The following is an 18612-nucleotide window of genomic DNA, read 5'->3' on the forward strand; positions in this document are numbered from 1 at the left end:
AGATCCACAAACTTTAGAGTAAAGAACAGAAGGGAAGAAGAAAAGAATTATATTAATGTTCCATTAGGAAATACTGTCTTTGGGATATTATTTCTGTCAGGAAATACCCACTGAATTTTATCTTTAAACTTGTGTCATTTGGAAGTTGGCATTCAGATATTCTTGATAAAGGTGAATTGTGTTTCATGTTGACAGTTATAGCATTAATTTTTCAATGAATATTTTTCAACTATTAATCAGACCTCAGTGGAAGTGAAGTCTGGTTTCCTATATATATATACATATTATACTTTCAAGTTTGTATTTCAGTTTGTATTTCAGTTGTTTGTAGCAATTTATTTTAAATCTTAAAGACCTAACAGATTTGGTTCCTTTAAAGTTTTTCCACTTCTTATCTTGTCACATCAAACATGCTAGAAAATTTTAATAAAAGATGAGCATTTCATTTTAAGTCTTCTGTTTTACTGCAAAGAGATAAAGCGTATTTTAGAGCAAAGTATCAAGCAGCAGTTTTTTAGATGTCCTGAAAAAAACATCAAGATTAAGGATTTCACAGTGGGCAGAAAAATCTGCAATAATCCAACATCAGGAAATTATGGTTCTCCACCTGATGTATGATATTGCACAAGATCCTTAACTTTTTTACATTTATTCCCTCTTTAAAAAAAAAAAAGATTTTATTTATTTATTTGACATAAGAAGAGAGCGAGAGAGCACAAGTAGGTGGAGCAGCAGAGGGAGAGGGAGAAGCAAGTTCCCCACTAAGTAGGGAGCCCAATGAGCAGGACATGAGCTGAAGGCAGTTGCTTAACTGACTGAGCCACCCAGGTGCCCTTAATTATTCCCTCTTTGATGGAAACAAACATACCAATCCTGGTTGGCCTAATCACAGAGTTGTGATAAAATGCATAATGAGATAATATTAGTAAATGTATTTTTTAAAAAAACTTACACAAAGTTATTGCTATTGTAAAAAATCCACTCACCCTAACACTGAGTAATCCAAGAGGAGCTTCAGAGAAGACTAGCTGTCAGCAAAATATATAGTTAAAATTATACTTCTTGTTGACTCTAAAGGACCCATGATCATGCTCCAATTATCACCAATGCCTCAGTACTGGAGCTGTGGTCTAAGCAAACCAAATGTACCTCTTGTCTTTGCCTCTTTTCTACATATCTGTGTTTCCCTTGGAGTCTTCCTTACCTATGGCGATAAACTATCAACAATAGCAAATTCCTCCTTTTGCACTCATGGAAGACATCAATAATTGACCCTTGAACTCATTCTCTCTGAGCTTAGTCAGACTTCTTCAAATCAAAGCACAGCATACAGCCACTACCAATAAGCAGGAATTCATACATAAGATAAAAACAATTGGCCACATTTGAGCTAGCGCTTCTGTTATTTCTATCCTCCCAGTCATGATGCATGCATTTTAAGAGTGGCTTTCTGGAGTCAGTGCTTTTGCTCCAGAGGTTACTCTGTTAATGAAAACTGGGATTTCAACTGGTTATATAGACTGTTTATAGCTAGTTGGGGAGAATAAGGAGCAAAGTAAGATTAAGAACAGTGAGTACCTGCACATCCCATGGTCTCTTCTTCTGTTCATTTGTAGAAGGACCTTATGGGCATAATTTGTCAGTAAAAGAGAGCCGCAGAAATGAACAACAAAATTTAGGTTTACAGTTTCTGATGATGTCTTTTACTTTAAGAGCAGATGGGAGAGGGAGTAGGGCGAGATGCCCACGGTACATAGGCTGATAAATGGCAGGGAAACCCATTTTACAGAAGTGAGATTTAAAGCTCCAAGTCAATGACTGAGTAAAGAAGGAAGATTACATTGTGGCATGAGAAATACTTGTGAACATTATGTTCATCTCTTAGGGAGAAATTTTCTCCCTTTTTGGATTTCATGAGCACCTTATATAGAAATACCTGAGGGGCACCTGGGTGGTGTGGTCAGTTGAGCCTCTGACTCTTGGTTTCAGGTTGGGTCATGATCTCAGGGTCGTGGGATTGAGCCCCGCATCGGGCTTCATGCGCAGCACAGAGTCTGCTTGAGATTCTCTCTCCCTCTCCTCCGCCCTGCCCACTCAAGCACTCTCTCTAAAATAAATAAATCTTAAAAAAAAAAAGATTAAGAATTCCTCATATGGGTTGCTGGAGTGGTGGGGGGTGGGAGGGATGGGGTGGCTGGGTGATAAACATTGGGGAGGGTATGTGCTATGGTGAGTGCTGTGAATTGTGTAAGACTGTTGAATCACAGACCTGTACCTCTAAAACAAATAATACATTATATGTTAAAAAAAAAGAAGAAGAAGATAGCAGGAAGGGAAGAATGAAGGGGGGAATCGGAGGGGGAGACAAACTATGAGAGACTATGGATTCTGAAAAACAAACTGAGGGTTCTCGAGGTGAGGGGGGTAGGGGGATGGGTTAGCCTGGTGATGGGTATTAAAGAGGGCACGTTCTGCATGAAGCACTGGGTGTTATACGCAAACAATGAATCATGGAACACTACATCAAAAACTAATGATGTAATGTATGATGATTAACATAACACAATAATAAAAAAAAGAGAGAGAGAGAGAGAGAGAAATAGCTGAAAGAGTCCCATAAGCCAGTAAGAGATCAGGTAAGGGTAGGGGATGTTGCCCTTATCTAGGGCTGCACTACAAACCTCTCCAAAATTCAGTGACTGAAACAAGAACCATTTTATTATATTTCATTGTTTTATAAATCAGGAGTTGGTGAGGTTTGCCTGGATGATTCTACAGTTTCATTTGGCATCCACTGGGACATTAAGCTACCTGGGTGAGTCTGGGAAGTCAGTCCTGCTGGGATGGCTGGAAGGCTGGACTCATCAGGTTATCTCAAGGCTTCCATCCATGGTCTTTCCAGCAAGGTAGTTGGGCAACATACATGATGGCTTCTAATTTCTTAAGGCTTGGGCCCAGAAAATGACTCAACATTACTTCTACTATTTCCTAAAGGGGTCAAGCAATCACAGACCCCACCCAAATTAAAAAGAAAGGAAAATAGACTCCATCCCTCAATAAGAGAAATATCAAAGAATTTGTGGCCATGTTTAACTGTCATATAGGGTGGATCCTTGATAGTAGCTTAGCTTATCTCATCATTGGGAAATCACAGGCTGCAGAAAAATTACTGTTTTGTTATTGCTTCAATTCTTTTTAAGCTGTCAGTAGGAAGAATTCCTAATTTAAAATCAACTTTAAATGGACAACTTAAATGATCTCTTTTTCCCTATTTCAGTCAATCTCTCTCCCCTTGCATATTATTATCCTATAACTTCCCAAACAAAAGTATTCTGTTTTAAAAGCACCAGTGACCCAGGCTGTTTTTTTGTTTTTTTGTTTTTTTTAAAATAAAGATCCATTTTATGTAAGAAATGATTTGCAAAAGAGTTCCCTGGACTAACAGCAGTAAGATATAATTTCTAATTTTGGCTATATTATAAGTTAGAATCAATCTTTTAACCTCTCTGATTTTTGTTTGGATAATAAGCTTTCTCCTTTCTAAAACTTAGAATTGTGGCTAATTAAGAAGGTAATGTATATTAAAGTCTTTGACTTTTATGTATGAAGGAGTATTATGATTGGACTCATTAAAATTCCAATTTCAAACATTGTAAATTAACATATGCAACTTCAAAAGATATGTTAAAATGTCCAAGTGGAAAAATACATGAAAAAATATGTTAACTATGATGTACTCTTGAAGATTTTGTCTTATTGTTTCCAGTTCAGAAATATTTTTTATTCATGATGTTCCTTTAGATTATCTCATTCTTCTGGTTTTCCAGAATCATACCTTTTCCAAGGTTATGCCAAGAGACTTGATTTTATTTTACTTATTCTCTTTCATATATATATGGCAAATTCATTTTTAGTTTAATAATTAAATCTTAATTATTTTCTTACATTGGAGATCACAGTTAGTGATCTTTCAGTTCTCTTTATGTACATGAAAGAATTTTACTTGACAAGAACATTTTCTTTAATTAAATGTGACTGAGATGGAAAAGTCAGAAACTGACGGTCCGAGGCATAGTATTGCTTTCAATTCACTGTAGACACATCTAGTAAAAATTATCTGGAAAGTTTTCAAAAATGTTCCTTAAATGTTAGAGAAGTACTTTTATATAATACAATTATTTTTCTTTTTAGACAGATTAGGATTTCTTTAGACAGATTAGAATACAAAAATTTTAATTTTAATTAAATTAAATTAAATTTAAATTTAAATTTAAATTTCTCAACTTAGTGCTTCAGGTCTCCAAAAGATTAAAGATGTCTCTAATGTGATGTCTCATGGATACTTAAATCCAAGGGTAGAGAAATGTTGTCATTACTGTTTAATTGGACATGGTAGTTGTTGGATATATGGCAATGGAATATGTCTAGAACACTCTGACACAGATATCAGGATGGTTGACCCCCTCACTCATTTTAGGTTTGACTCAATTATCACTTAATAAGACTACCCTGACCACTGTTTTCAAAATTGCAATTCACCATACAAATTCACATACTCCTGATCCCTCTTACTCTGTTCTATTTTTTTTCTTTTTCCACTGTACCTAGCAATTTATAATACTCTATGTATTTAATTGTTCATTAGAGTTGATCGTGTGTTGCCTGCCCTTTCTAAAATGAAGTGCCATGACTACAAAGATCTTATTTTGTTCACTACTATACCTTCAGGCACCTAGAATAGTGCCTGGCACAGAGGAGATGCTCAATAAATATTACTGAATTATTGAAGAAATACTAACTATGCTTAACACTCATCAATAGATTATGCTTTATAAATACATATATCTTCAGATTAATAAGAAAATTATCACAAAGATTGATATAAAACTGTCTAATGAACATTTGTTTAATGGAACACAGGGTGCCAGGTGGTGAGCTACAGTTCAATAACAGACCACAAAAGAAATTCAAGTAGAGAAGTTTATTACTCATCAGTCCTTCCAGGAAACACATGGCACACCTTGAGGGACAACACTAGGAAGTCCAGGCAGAGTGCAGAAAGAGAAATCAGGACCTTGTGCAAAATGCCTTTATTAGTGCATGGGTGGAAAGTCTTGGGGCTCCTGGGTTAGGGCCAGATTGGTTTATTCAAATTAAAAGAGCGGGGCTTTGGGAAGCCCCACAGGGATCTTATCTTAGAGACACATAAAGCATACAGGTTCTGGGAGACAAGGGAAACTGTTGATCACAAGAGCCGTTGGAAAATCAAACTAGGAACTTACATATGCTTGTGACTCTGTGGGCTGCTAGTTAGGACATGCACTTGTATGAGGGGCTAGTATTGGTTTAAGGTCCCTGTAGATCACTTGGCCAAACAATATAGATGCCAAGGCAGCAACACCACAGAGTTTAGCTTAACTTTCAACAAGGATATCTTATTTTTTATTTGTTTGTTTTGCTTTTTAATGATTACTTTTAGGGCTCCTTTAAAAACTTGCTCATTGTAAGTTTGGCAAGGACAATGTACAAGATGAGCTTAAGATATCTTTTACCAGAAAGCAAGGAATCAGTAAAATAAAAATTGGGTCATATCTAAATGATATGCAATCCAATTTGCTGACTCTCCCATGGTTCTAGGATGGAATAATTTGAGGGTTCAACAAGAATACTGAATTTGACTTCCAGTTTCAGCTCTGATATTTAAAGAACTTGGAAGAAGAAACTTACAAGAAGAAAAAGTTATACAAGGTGAAAATTAATCACTTTTTACTTAGGACAGAAGCTCGGTTGGTGCTTCTCCAGAAGTTTCCCCGTTGGGTGGCGGCGGTGTAGCTCATAACCTCGGAGGAAGCTGCTCTAACAGCAACAGCGATTTTTAGGGATGGCGGCAGCTGCAGCAGAACCTGCAAGAGCCCAGAAGTTTTTCCAGAGCTTCTCAGATGCTCTGATCGAGGAGGACCCCCAGGCGGCGTGAGAGGAGCTGATTAAGGCTTTGGAACAGAAACCAGAGGATGCTCAATATTATTGTCAAAGAGCTTATTGTCACATTCTTCTTGGGAATTACTGCGATGCTGTTGCTGATGCAAAGAAATCTCTTGAACTTAATCCAAATAATTCCACTGCTATGCTGAGAAAAGGGATCTGTGAATACCATGAAAAAAACTATGCTGCTGCTTTAGAAACTTTTATAGGAGGACAGAAATTAGATAGTGCAGATCCTGATTTCACCGTCTGGATTAAAAGGTGTCAAGAGGCCCAGAATGGATCACAATCTGAGGTGTGTGCATCCTAGAGGACTCATCAGTCAAAAATCAAGTATGACTGGTATCAAACAGAATCTCAAGTAATCATTACACTTATGATCAAGAATGTTCAGAAGAATAATGTAAATGTGGAATTTTCAGAAAAAGAGTTGTCTGCTTTGGTGAAACTTCCTTCTGGAGAGGATTACAATTTGCAACTGAGACTTCTTCATCCTATAATCCCAGAACAGAGCACATTTAAAGTACTTTCAACCAAGATTGAAATTAAAATGAAAAAGACAGAGGCTGTGAGATGGGAAAAGCCAGAAGGGCAAGGAGATATGCCTAAACCAAAACAGTTCATAGCAGATGTAAAGAACTTATATCCATCATCATCTCATTATACAAGAAATTGGGATAAATTGGTTGGTGAGATCAAAGAAGAAGAAAAAAATGAGAAGTTGGAGGGAGATGCAGCTTTAAACAAATTATTTCAGCAGATCTATTCAGATGGTTCTGATGAAGTGAAACGTGCTATGAACAAATCATTTATGGAGTCTGGTGGTACAGTTTTGAGTACCAACTGGTCTGATGTAGGTAAAAGGAAAGTTGAAATCAATCCTCCTGATGATATGGAATGGAAAAAGTACTAAATAAGTTAATTTGCTAAAAAAAAAAAAAAATTAATCACTTTTCTTGGACCTATCAGAGAACTGAGGTTTCAAAGCAAACTACAACTCTGAAATCTGTAGAAACAGGTGAATCCAGAAATCACAGCCGAGATCTTCTTACCTGTACAGAAACCTATGGAGTATGAACTGGTAGGAAGACTTAAATGGCAATTTTGACAAATTGCTGGAAGCTGAGTGTGGCCTAATATGAAAATTAAAAGTTCTTGGATGCGGGCGCCTGGGTGGCTCGGATGGTTAAGCGTCTGCCTTCGGCTCGGGTCATGATCCCAGGGTCCTGGGATCGAGTCCCGCATCGGGCTCTCTGCTCCTTGGGAGCCTGCTTCTCCCTCTGCCTCTCTCTCTCTCTCTCTCTCTGTCTTTCATGAATAAATAAATAAAATCTTAAAAAAAAAAAAAAAAAAAAAAAAAAAGTTCTTGGATGCCACAGTCTTAGGAAGGATACTTCATGGGCATGACTTTTGGGAAACCCACCAGGTTCTTAGGGTGAACACCTGAGATAAGTCCCCTCCTGGTTCTGGAAGGAGAGAGAAGGGAAAAGTAAACATGTGAAATGGCCCAGAGCCCTCTCCATAATAAAGATCTGCTTTCTATGGAAAAAGGCTTTACCAGTGCTTCATCCCAGCTGGGAAGGGCATTCCTCCCACTTCAGTACTTCCTATCTCATATAAACAGGAAAAAAAAATAATAAATAGGAGTCAAGTCTCCAAGAAAATTGGAAATGAGAGGTGAGACAGGGAAGAAAGAACAGAAGGGAAAGTAAACTACTGGAGAAACATTTCTAAAGATCACAGCACAAAGATACATGTCCAGGGAAAGACGTGTCTATAATAAGATTACAGAATTCTTCCTCTTTCTACCATCTGATCAACACACAAACAGGGCTCCAGTATAATTGCAGCAGATTACATCTGGAAGAGCTGAGAGACACAAATTCTCTCTCAGGAGGAATATATAGGAAAGTTCAAGGTTATGAGGAACAGCATATACTAAGACACTAGAGAAATTCGAAATCTGACACCTTAGCAACAGAAAACATTAAACATAGCCCAGTTCCTAACTGGATTAACGTTAATCCTCACACTAAAGACCTATATAGCTCAGTTCCTATTACCTGATACAACATGTCCAACTTTCAACAAAAATTATAAGACACAACAAAGGGCAAATAAAAATACAATATGAATAGACAAAGTAAGCATCAGAACCAGACTGTAATATGATACAGATAATGGAATTATCAGACGGGGAATTTAATATAACTATGATTTATATGTTACAGGTTAATGGAAAAAGTAGACACCATGCAAGAATAGACAGGTAATCTAAATACTGAGACAACAAATCTAAAAAAAGAATCATAAAGAAATGCTATAAATTAAAATTCTTGCAACAAGAATGAAGAATGCTTTTGATAGGCTCATCAGGATACTGGACATGGCCAAGGAAAGATTCTGTGGGCTTAAAGATATGTTACTAGAATCCTCCCAAACAGAAATGCCAAAAAAAAAGACAAAAAAAAAAAATTAACAAACAAAAAAAACCTCAGAACATCCAAGAACTGTGGGCAATTTCATAAGGTAGAAAAAAATACTCATAATTGGAGTCTCAGGGGAGAATTTGAAATAATAATAATTAAGAATTTTCCAAAATTAATGACAGACATCAAATCATAGATCCAGAAAGTTCAGAAAACACCAAGCAGAATAAATATCAACAAAACTACACCTAAGTATATCATATTCAATCTGCAAACAAAGAGAAAGATAATATCTTGAAAGAAGCCAGTGTAGGAAAACATCTCATCTACAGAGGAAATTATGCAAGCAAGAAGAAAGCAGAGTGAAATATTTAAAATGTTAAACACATATGCACACGTCCACTCCAACCTAGAATTCTATATCCAACAAAATTATCTGCAAAAAATAAAAGAGAAATAAAGATTTTTTTTTTAGACAAAAACTAAGAGAATTCATTACCAGCACACTTGTCCTGCAGGAAATGTTAAAATAGTACTGAATTTTTAAAAAAATGAAATGCATCAAACATAATATTTATGAATTCAAAATACTACTCTCCCCCAAGTGCACATAAACACACAACACATGGCTCTCCATTGAAAGTTACCAGGATATGAACTCATTATTTTGAAAACTCAATAATAAAGTGAACAAATCCATCATTTATAGTGTCTATTCTGCACAAATTGTATTTCAAGATAAAAAAAAAAACAGTTGTGTGAAAATTCATTTTTTAAAAAGGCACCTGAGTGGCTCAGTCAGTTAAACATCTGACTCTTGATCTCAGCTCAGGTCTTTAGGGTCATGAGTTGAAGTTCCATCTTGGGCTTCACACTGGGCAGAGAGCCTACTTAAAAATCAATCAATCAATCAACCATCAATCAGCATTCTAGCTAATAAATGCAAAAGGGATGATAGAATTATAAAGTTATCACCTTACACCACCTAATGAAATAATAGAGCTTGACAATGATCTACTGCAAACACTGAATAAAATTTGACAAGAAATTTTATGAAAGAAGGATCACACTGGCATTATCTCAAATCAGCTTAAGCATCACCAAAAGTGAGACAACCACAGACCACATGGCTTCTGATCTGATGTCCTATGAAACATTCCTGAACTCCCCACCAGTTGAATCTAAATCTAATTAAAGTTCTAGATCTAACTACCAGTGTGATATGTGGGTGATAGTAGGATAAGATAAATGACATCACTGGAAGCAATAATCCAAACAGGACATGCTACAAGGACAAACAACTTGAATTCCCCCAACAAATCTGTGCCATAAAAAATAATCAAAAAATGCAATATCTGGGCTTTATTTGGATCCTGATATTAGCAAATGAACCCTAATAAAGGCTCATCTTTGGACAATTAGGCCCATATAAATGTGGATGGTTATTAAAGAATTTTAAAGATTAGTTTCGACTTTGAGTAATAATGCGATGTGTGTGCTTTTTTTTTTAAAGGTTCTGAGTTAGATGCACATGCTGATAACATTATTGGAGGAATGACATGATATGTGGGATTTTCTTTCAAATACTTTAGCTTAAGAAAAATGGCAGGTGTGGTCAATGAAACATGACTACCAAAATGTTGATAATTGTTGAAGCTAGAAGATGAGTATACACAAAGGTTTACCTTACTCCTCTATTTATAGATATATTGAAAATTTTCCAAAATGAAGAAGTTTTTAAAGCTTTCTTTTCAGTAGAAGAAACTAGGAGTAAGAGTTTATGAGTCAATATATAACTCACATTTGTGGGCAAAAGTCTGCCTGATTGCACTGAAGACTTACAATGACATGAGCAGATTCCACACATCTGTAATCCAATAAAAGTGAATCACACTTACTTTATTTTTTTTTATTTGAGAATAGTTGACACACAATGTTACATTAGTTTCAGGTGTACAACATAGTGATTCAACTTCTCTATAGGTTAGGCTATGTTCACAAGTGTAGCTACCGTCTGTCACCATACAACACTATTACGATACCATTGACTATATTCCCAATGCTGTGGCTTTTATCCCCATGACTTAGTCATTCCATAACTAGAAGCCTTTATCTCCTCCCCTTCACCCATTTTGTGCACCCCCCTAACTCTTTTCCCTCTGGCAACCATCAGTTTGTTCTATTTATAGTAAAAAATATTTATAGATGGGGACCCGGTTGGGTCAGGCAGTTAAGCCTTTGCCTTCGACTCAGGTCATGGTCCCAAGGTCCTGGGATCAAGCCCCACATCGGGCTCCCTGCTCAGTGGGGAGTCTGCTTCTCTCCTTTCCCTGCTTGTGTTCCCTTTCTCTCTCTCTCTGTCAAATAAATAAATAAAATCTTTAACAAAAAAATTTATGGAAATTGAGGGGTCTGAACAGCCATAACCTGTCACCCTGTCACAATACAAGCTTCATCGAAAATTATATGGGAAACCAAAAGAAACAATTTCATACTCCATTAGCACATTTCTTGAAGAAAAATTCTAACTTATGATAGATTACTAACTGAAGGATAGAATACTTCCTGTGACCTTCACTCAAAGATAAGGATCACCTAAAGTATAATTGAGGAAAAATATCTTAGGGACCTCTAACACCCAGAGGAAGACAAGAGAAGGTATATAGTAATTGATTGAAAGAGGTAACTGTAATCATAAATTGTAAAAGAAGATTCCTTTTTATTTAAAATTTCATTTTTAAAGTAACTTCACTTTCTATAATATTTATCAGGAGAAACACATTTTAATGAGTCAGAGTAAAAAAAGAGTAAAAAAAAAAAAAAAAGTTTTTCAAGGCCACTATGGGCTTCTCCCCCCAGAAAATGAAGAAACCCAAGACACATCCAGTGACTGGAATTCCAGGCCATCCCAAAAGGCTCAGAAAATGCGGCTGGAAATTCCTGTGATGACTTCCAGCACACAGCCATGAAGATGTAGCCCAGAGGAAAGAGAAATGAAGAAAGTTATGCAACTCCTTCTCTAATAAAAGTCCTGGAACCCCATATTGTGCCAGGCCAGGTGAAAGTGAAAGAAATTGCCTTTTTATGTGTTTTCTATTTAAAGTGAGTAAGGCAGAGACTCTAATACAACTAGAATCCAAGATTATGAAGTAAAAAGCTAGATGTAGTTGTGAACATAGATATATAGATTGATGGATAGACTGACAGATATAGCTAATCCCTTATGTAAAAGAAAAAGATATAGCTTGCTTTTTTTTTTTTAGGTTTTGATTCTTTATCATGTTTTTTTTTAATTATGTTCAGTTAGCCACTGTATAGTACATCATTAGTTTTTGATATAGTGTTCAATGATTCATTAGTTGCATATAAATATGGCTTTCTAAAATAAATGACATAATTCCTGAGTAATTTAATATTTTATGTTGCTTTTTCCTATGGTGTTAACTGTTAGATAAATAGCGCCCAATACAGACATTCCTCTTAGATTATTGTTGTGAAAAGTCTCAACATGTTTATAGGTTTAAGAGTGGGTGGAATAGTCAATCTATTTCTCATTGCCTACTTGCATAGCTTAAAATGCTCATTCAGCAAAAGTATAAACAACTGTTCCAATAAAATTTAAATAACATTTTAATTGGGCCCATAAAGGAGAGGCAAAAACAAAAAATAGGAAGGAATTATTAATATTTCCTGTGGTGTTTCTCACGTATTCACCCTGATCCTCCCTTATTATGAGCAGATAATCATAAAGTTTTCATCCTGATGAAATCTCCTTGCATTCTTTGGGTCAGGAGGAGAATGGAATCACAGAAGAGAACATTTCATCTCCAGGATTAGAAACAGAACAGAAAGATTTTTTTTTTCTTATACCCACAATATTTTTGTTCTAGGCTATAAACATTAGATGTTATTTATTTAATAATTCATATTTTGCTTCATTCCCCAAACTATTTAAGGCTGTGCATTAGATAGCTCATCTTTGAAAAACTGCTGGGGAAAATAAAAACACTCCATTTTGAAAAGCAAAGAACTAAAACACAGAGGGAACTTTCACAAGGTCAAAAACAAAATCAGAGATGAGTGAAGTAATAGAGATTTTCAGTGTTTTTATTCCTTGTTTCTAATTCTGAATTTTTCACTGGAATGGCCAAAAGTGATTCATTGTTTCTTTCATCCTCTTTGAAAATATTTTGTGAGCTAGAATTTGAGCCCTAAGTGATTTCTTATAAAGGTTGAGTGTTTCATATTTTGAAGTGCCTAAAGCAATTAAATATATATTAATTAAATAAGTTATAGATCATGTTCTTCAAATGTCATTTTTTAGATTTAAAAAAATTGAGTGATAGTTGGAGGATCTCATTAAATGAAAACTAAATCCCCAGCTGAAAAAAAAAAAGAAAAGGATAATTTACAGCGTAAGTACTCAAAAAGTACTTTACACACTACATTTTTCTTATATAGATAGGTATATATACAAATGTACCTTCTTTTATTCCTCCCTTCATTTATTCTTTTTTTCCTTTTCTTCTATCAGATATTTATCTTGGTCGACCCATATTTTAAGTGTATTTTACAGTATTGAACAGAAATGAGCGCTAATAAAAAATACAGTATAGGCAAAATCAACACAGTCAGTTCCAAATCATCCCTTGACTGGAGTCCCAGTTGCTGTCCCCACCAGCCACCCAAACCCAAATCCATTGTTACTAGTCTCCTCAAACTCTCACAGGGCAGTCCAAACTTCCATTCATGTTTCCTGCTCTGGTTTTCATTTTCCTCATTTTGGGGCTCTTTGTTTCTCCCTTGTTTCTTAGTAGCTCAGCTCCCCATTTTGAATGGTTTTGTTACATTTTAACCAATATTTTTTGTTTGTTACATCTTGCATACCATGTCCCTGAACTTTATAATTTGAAGTATGTATTTCTTGTTTCCTAGGTGAGCATGGTTTGTGTAATCAGTGAATGACACCCTCTGAAGAAAAGTTTAGATGTCATTCTTCCCCACATGAATGTCTTAACTACTCCATCTTTCTATAGACCACAGACCTATAGTCTTGATACCATAGTCTATACAGTTATCTACTTCCAAATTTGAAGACTGACCTGAAAGGCAGGTTGATTTTAAATAATCATCTGAAGAAGTCGCTATTCATGCTGGCAAATTAAAGAGGGATAACAAGTTTTAAGTAACTGTCTAAAGGTTAGGCATTTTCTTCAGATTTGTGTCTCTTTCCTACATTTTCATAGTGTAGCTACAATGGCCCTCCTCTATGGTACAGATTACAGATGGTGACAGACAAGAATAAAAAGGTAAGAGACACAGGCACAACCAGACTCTTTCTTGCGGTTCTATGGGTAAAAAGATGGGGTCAGTTAGTTTGAGAGTGCAAACTTCTTTCTTGTAAGTTTAATTGTTTAGGTTTCTAATTATCTCAGCATTTCGTTTCTTCATATTATCTTGTGATATTTTAGTTTAGAAGCATCAGGCTCTCTTGGCTTTGCTGGAAGTCATAAATCAATCAATCAATCAATCAATCAATCATGTTATTTAAGGTGAACAATTCTGGAAACCTCCAAAAACAGGCTGATGTCCCCTAGTTAGCTAACCGACCCATCAAGAGTCCTTGCAAGTAGTTGCCTGTGAAACTCTGGATTTAACATCACAAAAGAAAGAGGCATTTTCTCACATCTCCCTATCACATTTTCCACAGTTTGTCCCAAGTTTTTCCTCAGTCCTTAAAGGTTTTCCTCCCCCACTTAATCATCAACCTTACTGAAGAGAATTTGGGAATATTTTTTAAACACAATTACTCTTTTTTTTAACAATAGAACTTCAAAATTTCTCTGCATCCCTATCCTCATTTCCCTTTGTCCCCGATACTGAGGGAGTTTGCCACTCCTAGTTCTTTCAGCTGTGCTCTGTACACTTTGTAGCGATTCTGTCATGCTACTTTCAGGGTTAAAACGAATAGTTTCTTTTTTTTTTTTTTAAGATTTTATTTATTTATTTGACACAGAGAGACACAGCAAGAGAGGGAACACAAGCAGGGGGAGCGGGAGAGGGAGAAGCAGACTCCCCACTGAGCAGAGAGTCGGATGCAGGGCTCAATTCCAGGACCCCGAGATCATGACCTGAGCCGAAGGCAGACACCCAACAACTGAGCCACCCAAGCACCCCTAAAATGAATAGTTTCTATCTCATTGAAATAGATTTCTCTATGTGCAAGTGTTGGGCAGTGTGGAGGTTAATAGGCAAGGCCTCATCCTCTTTAGCCCATCGGTAATTAATAAGGTTCTACTACTCATAAACTGGGTATGGGAAAGCTACATGGGATGGTCACATGAGATTGAATAGGCACAAAGGGGACTCCCATCATGTGTCACTAGAGCTTGAAATAAGCTAAAGTTACTGAATTGGCAACAGTTAGCATGTGACGCATGAGAACCACTATAACTACAAACACCATCTTCAAAAATAAAAAAAACAGAACAAGGGGCACCTGGGTGGCTCAGTCAGTTAAGCATCTGCCTTCGGTTCAGGTCATGATCCCAGAGTCCTGGGATCAAGCCCCACATCAGGCTCTCTACTCGGTGGGAAACCCGCTTCTCCCTCTCGCTCTGCCTCTCCCCCTGCTTGTGCTCTGTCTCTCTCTCTCTCTCAGATGAATAAATAAAATCTTAAAAAAAAAAACAGAATGTCTCTAAGACCCAATACAGGAAGCCAGGGTCTTGAAATCTAGTGAAGACCCCATGACATATTAAGTCAAACTTACACATGTCCTGGGGTATCTGAGAAATAAAGTACTAGGATTAGAAGGATGGTCTGTCCAAAATCCAAAGAAAAGTTCAAAAAGGAGCCATAAAAAGATGATTGCCAGTGTGTTTCCAATCTGCTTACGGGAGAGGTACTCTCTCAATCATGCTTATATGGTTGGTAAGAGCACCCCAGTGGAGCCAGATGTGCCATTCACCTCCAATCTGCTCCCTTGCTCTAACTCAGGATCACTTACCAATTTCCAAAGTATAACTTGATTTCTGGTGTAGACTTTCCAAATGGTGAATTTGGATTATACCCCAAAGAGCTTGCATAAGTATTAGGATTTCCTGTCAATTATTTATCATAAAATATGTGGTTTATACATCAGTCTTTTGTAAGTTTTATTTTAATGAGTCCTCTTTAGTTTCTGACTCACTCTGAGTGTAAATGACTCTAGACCTCCATGCCAAAAGTTGAGACATGGAAACTGCCAAGATACAGCTACATAAAAATGCCTGCCTGGGGGGCTCACCGTCTCTATCTCTGGTATCTTACTTCCCTGTAACTTTCACAGTCAAAGTCATAGTCACACTTATATACAGGCATATTCATATTGTAACTATGATTCTTCATAATTAAGTATAGAGAATATAATAAGTGGCATAAATTACCATCTACTATGAAAAAAAGTTGCAATTATAACTGGAAGAATTGAATATATAACAGAAGCAAGAGGGAGAGGCAGAGGAAATCTTCAATGGAATGACATTTCTGAGGCAATAAGTGGAGGCATAACCTGAACATGTGTCAACAATTTCAAATATAAAAAATACATATATGAGAAGTCAAATGTATTAGTGCTACTTGACAATTTTATGCTGAAATGAAGTTTCTTGCCACATGGAAATATTCACTTCTATTATGCTCACTCCTTCATAGAGCTCAGATAGGTGATTCAAGGGATAGGCAGTATTCATCAGCAGTGTTTTGACAGTAGGAGGTAACAGATATAAGGTGAATATTTCCCTGAAATGAAATATAAGAATGTGTCTAGACATTATTTTCTCAGAGTAGCTCCTAATTTCATGTGCAATCAAGTTGCCCTTGGCAACTCAGGGAAAGTTAGCTTATCTCCCTGAGTTCAGCATAAAGAATCTAGTCAAGTCTTTGAGTGAAATGTGTATTGTCTTGCTGAAGAGCAGATATCCACCTCCTGTTCTAATGCATCAGATCCAGTTGCCAAAGCTAATATACAATGGTGACAGAAAAGGTGGCTGAATATTCTTTTTTGTTCTAAGTATTTTAAACATGTGAATTATTATGAGACTAATTTTATCTTTTGACATAACCATTTTGCATTCCTTTCAATGTAGGTGTGACAAGTGATGGTGACAATAGAAGAGGGCACCCCAGGGGTGGATGAGTATTCTAATCAGCAAAATGAACTCCATTCACAGTAATTTCACTGCCACTATGATATTCACTGCCTGTTAAGCTGAAGACTCCTGATGCCAATGGTCTCACTAAGCTGTGAGGAAACCACTGTGCTCAGTGTCCTACTGTAAGAAGAAAATCTGTGCTAGACTCAAAAATCACACGAAGAATTTCCAGAGAAAGGTAAATTGTAACCTATTGAAACTCTAAAGAAGATAATCAACATTAACAAAAAATGACTTCTTTACAAGGGATGTGGAAGAAATGAATGAGAAGCTTCATAAGGTCAACTGCAAAATAGCCAGAATGTGAAGAAAATAATGGGTTGGGAGAGTATGTCTAATAATATTTGGTTCTTATTATAATCATCTTCTAATGATATTTAAATCCATTTAAACCCATAATAGACCAAAGAAAAACTTTCCTTGAGATTTGAAACTGGAATCAGAAAGGTAAAATATGGGGGCCTGGGTGGCTCAGCCGTTAAGCGTCTGCCTTCGGCTCAGGTCATGATCCCAGGGTCCTGGGATCGAACCCCGCATCGGGCTCCCTGCTCAGCGGGAAGCCTGCTTCTCCCTCTCCCACTCCCCCTGCTTGTGTTCCCTCTCTCGCTGTGTCTCTCTCTGTGTCAAATAAATAAATAAATAAAATCTTAAAAAAAAAATCTGACCTTGCAGATTCAGTTCAAAATATTTCCAGTTTGTTCAAAATGCTTCTTCAGTAGTGTGTGTATATGTGCATGTGTCTGGTTTCCCCAATGCTTTCAGAAAGTGAAAACTAGAAAACATTCAATGAAAAAAATGTTACCAGAGAACACCTTAACTAAAAGGAAAAATGGAGGTGGAAGAAAGGAAAATAATGGCAGATAATGAAATGTACTAAAGCATAAATAGCTTGGCAAGGATTTTTTTTTTTTTTTTTTTTTTTTTTTGGCCCTGATTCATAATTCCGTGGCTGTGCAGGCCTTGGTCTCTTATTTCTGCTGCTCACGGCCCCACTGCTCTGGGGTCAGGGTTTTCTGCTCAAAGGCATGAATGTGCAGAAGCTCTTCCGCTAGGCACGTGTTCACCAGCCGGTGTCTCTGAAGCAGTGGCTTCCCCCTGAACTTGGCCGACACCACCAGGACTCGGAAGCTGGACGCCAACGCTTGGGAGTCGTGTCCTCGACTTCCACATGCTCTGCCTCCAGGTCCTGCTGCAGCTTCTCCCGGAGGTACTCGGCGCTGAGTTCCATTGCGGATGGAACCCCAGCTCCAATCCCAGCCACACTGCTTCCGCCCTTACTGATGCCCTGCAAGGCTCTATTTTAATTCAAATTGAAAATATATTTAGGTTATTCTTTATGATCCAGTAACAGTACCTTTTATTTTTTTTGAAGATTTTATTTATTTATTTGACAGAGAGAGAGAGCATAGGCAGGGGGAGCAGCAGGCAGAGGGAGAGGGAGAAGCGGGCTTCCCATGGAGCAGAAAGCCTGATGTGGGGTTTGATCCCAGGACCCTGGGATCATGACCTGAGCCGAAGGCAGGCGTTTAACTGACTGAGCCACCCAGGCGCCCCATAACAGTACATTTTAAATCAAAGGCAAATTACAGATGAGGAATGATAAATGTGAGATCTTGTTCATCACAAAATGGAAAATTGGAAAAGTTGTTGATTACAAAATACTTAACAATCAGTATTGAAGGTAAGTTAATATACAAAACAATTACATATTATGGAACTCAATGTACTTGCTAATATATTTCATTCAGAATTAAGATGCTCAGTCACAAAGAACTTTATATCATACATTAGGTTATCATATAGCAGGTCTTATATCAGGTTCTGTGGTTAATTCTTGTCCTCATTGTACATAAACCCTGAGCAGCATTTGGTTAGGTTGAGCATTCAGCTAGGCTTCTGGTATACCTTAGTTAAACTGGCCACATCTTCCCTTGTAGGCTCTATCTTCTTGTTGTCTTTTACTGGTTCTTCCTCTTGAATAATTTTAATACCAATACTATGGGACT

General features: G+C 36.9%; 2 pseudogenes; one reads left to right on the forward strand and one right to left on the reverse strand.

Moving 5' to 3' along the window:
• Nucleotides 1-5779: 5779 nt before the first annotated feature.
• On the forward strand, nucleotides 5780-6918 carry LOC123841008 (protein SGT1 homolog; annotated as a pseudogene).
• Nucleotides 6919-17538: 10620 nt separating this feature from the next.
• LOC123847654 (bolA-like protein 2) lies at nucleotides 17539-17834 on the reverse strand (annotated as a pseudogene).
• Between the last annotated feature and the right edge of the window lie 778 nt (nucleotides 17835-18612).

Source organism: Mirounga angustirostris, unplaced genomic scaffold, assembly GCF_029215605.1.
Source record: "Mirounga angustirostris isolate CCGP_5_RB_7025 unplaced genomic scaffold, mMirAng1.0.hap1 SCAF_2, whole genome shotgun sequence".
NCBI lineage: Eukaryota > Metazoa > Chordata > Mammalia > Carnivora > Phocidae > Mirounga > Mirounga angustirostris.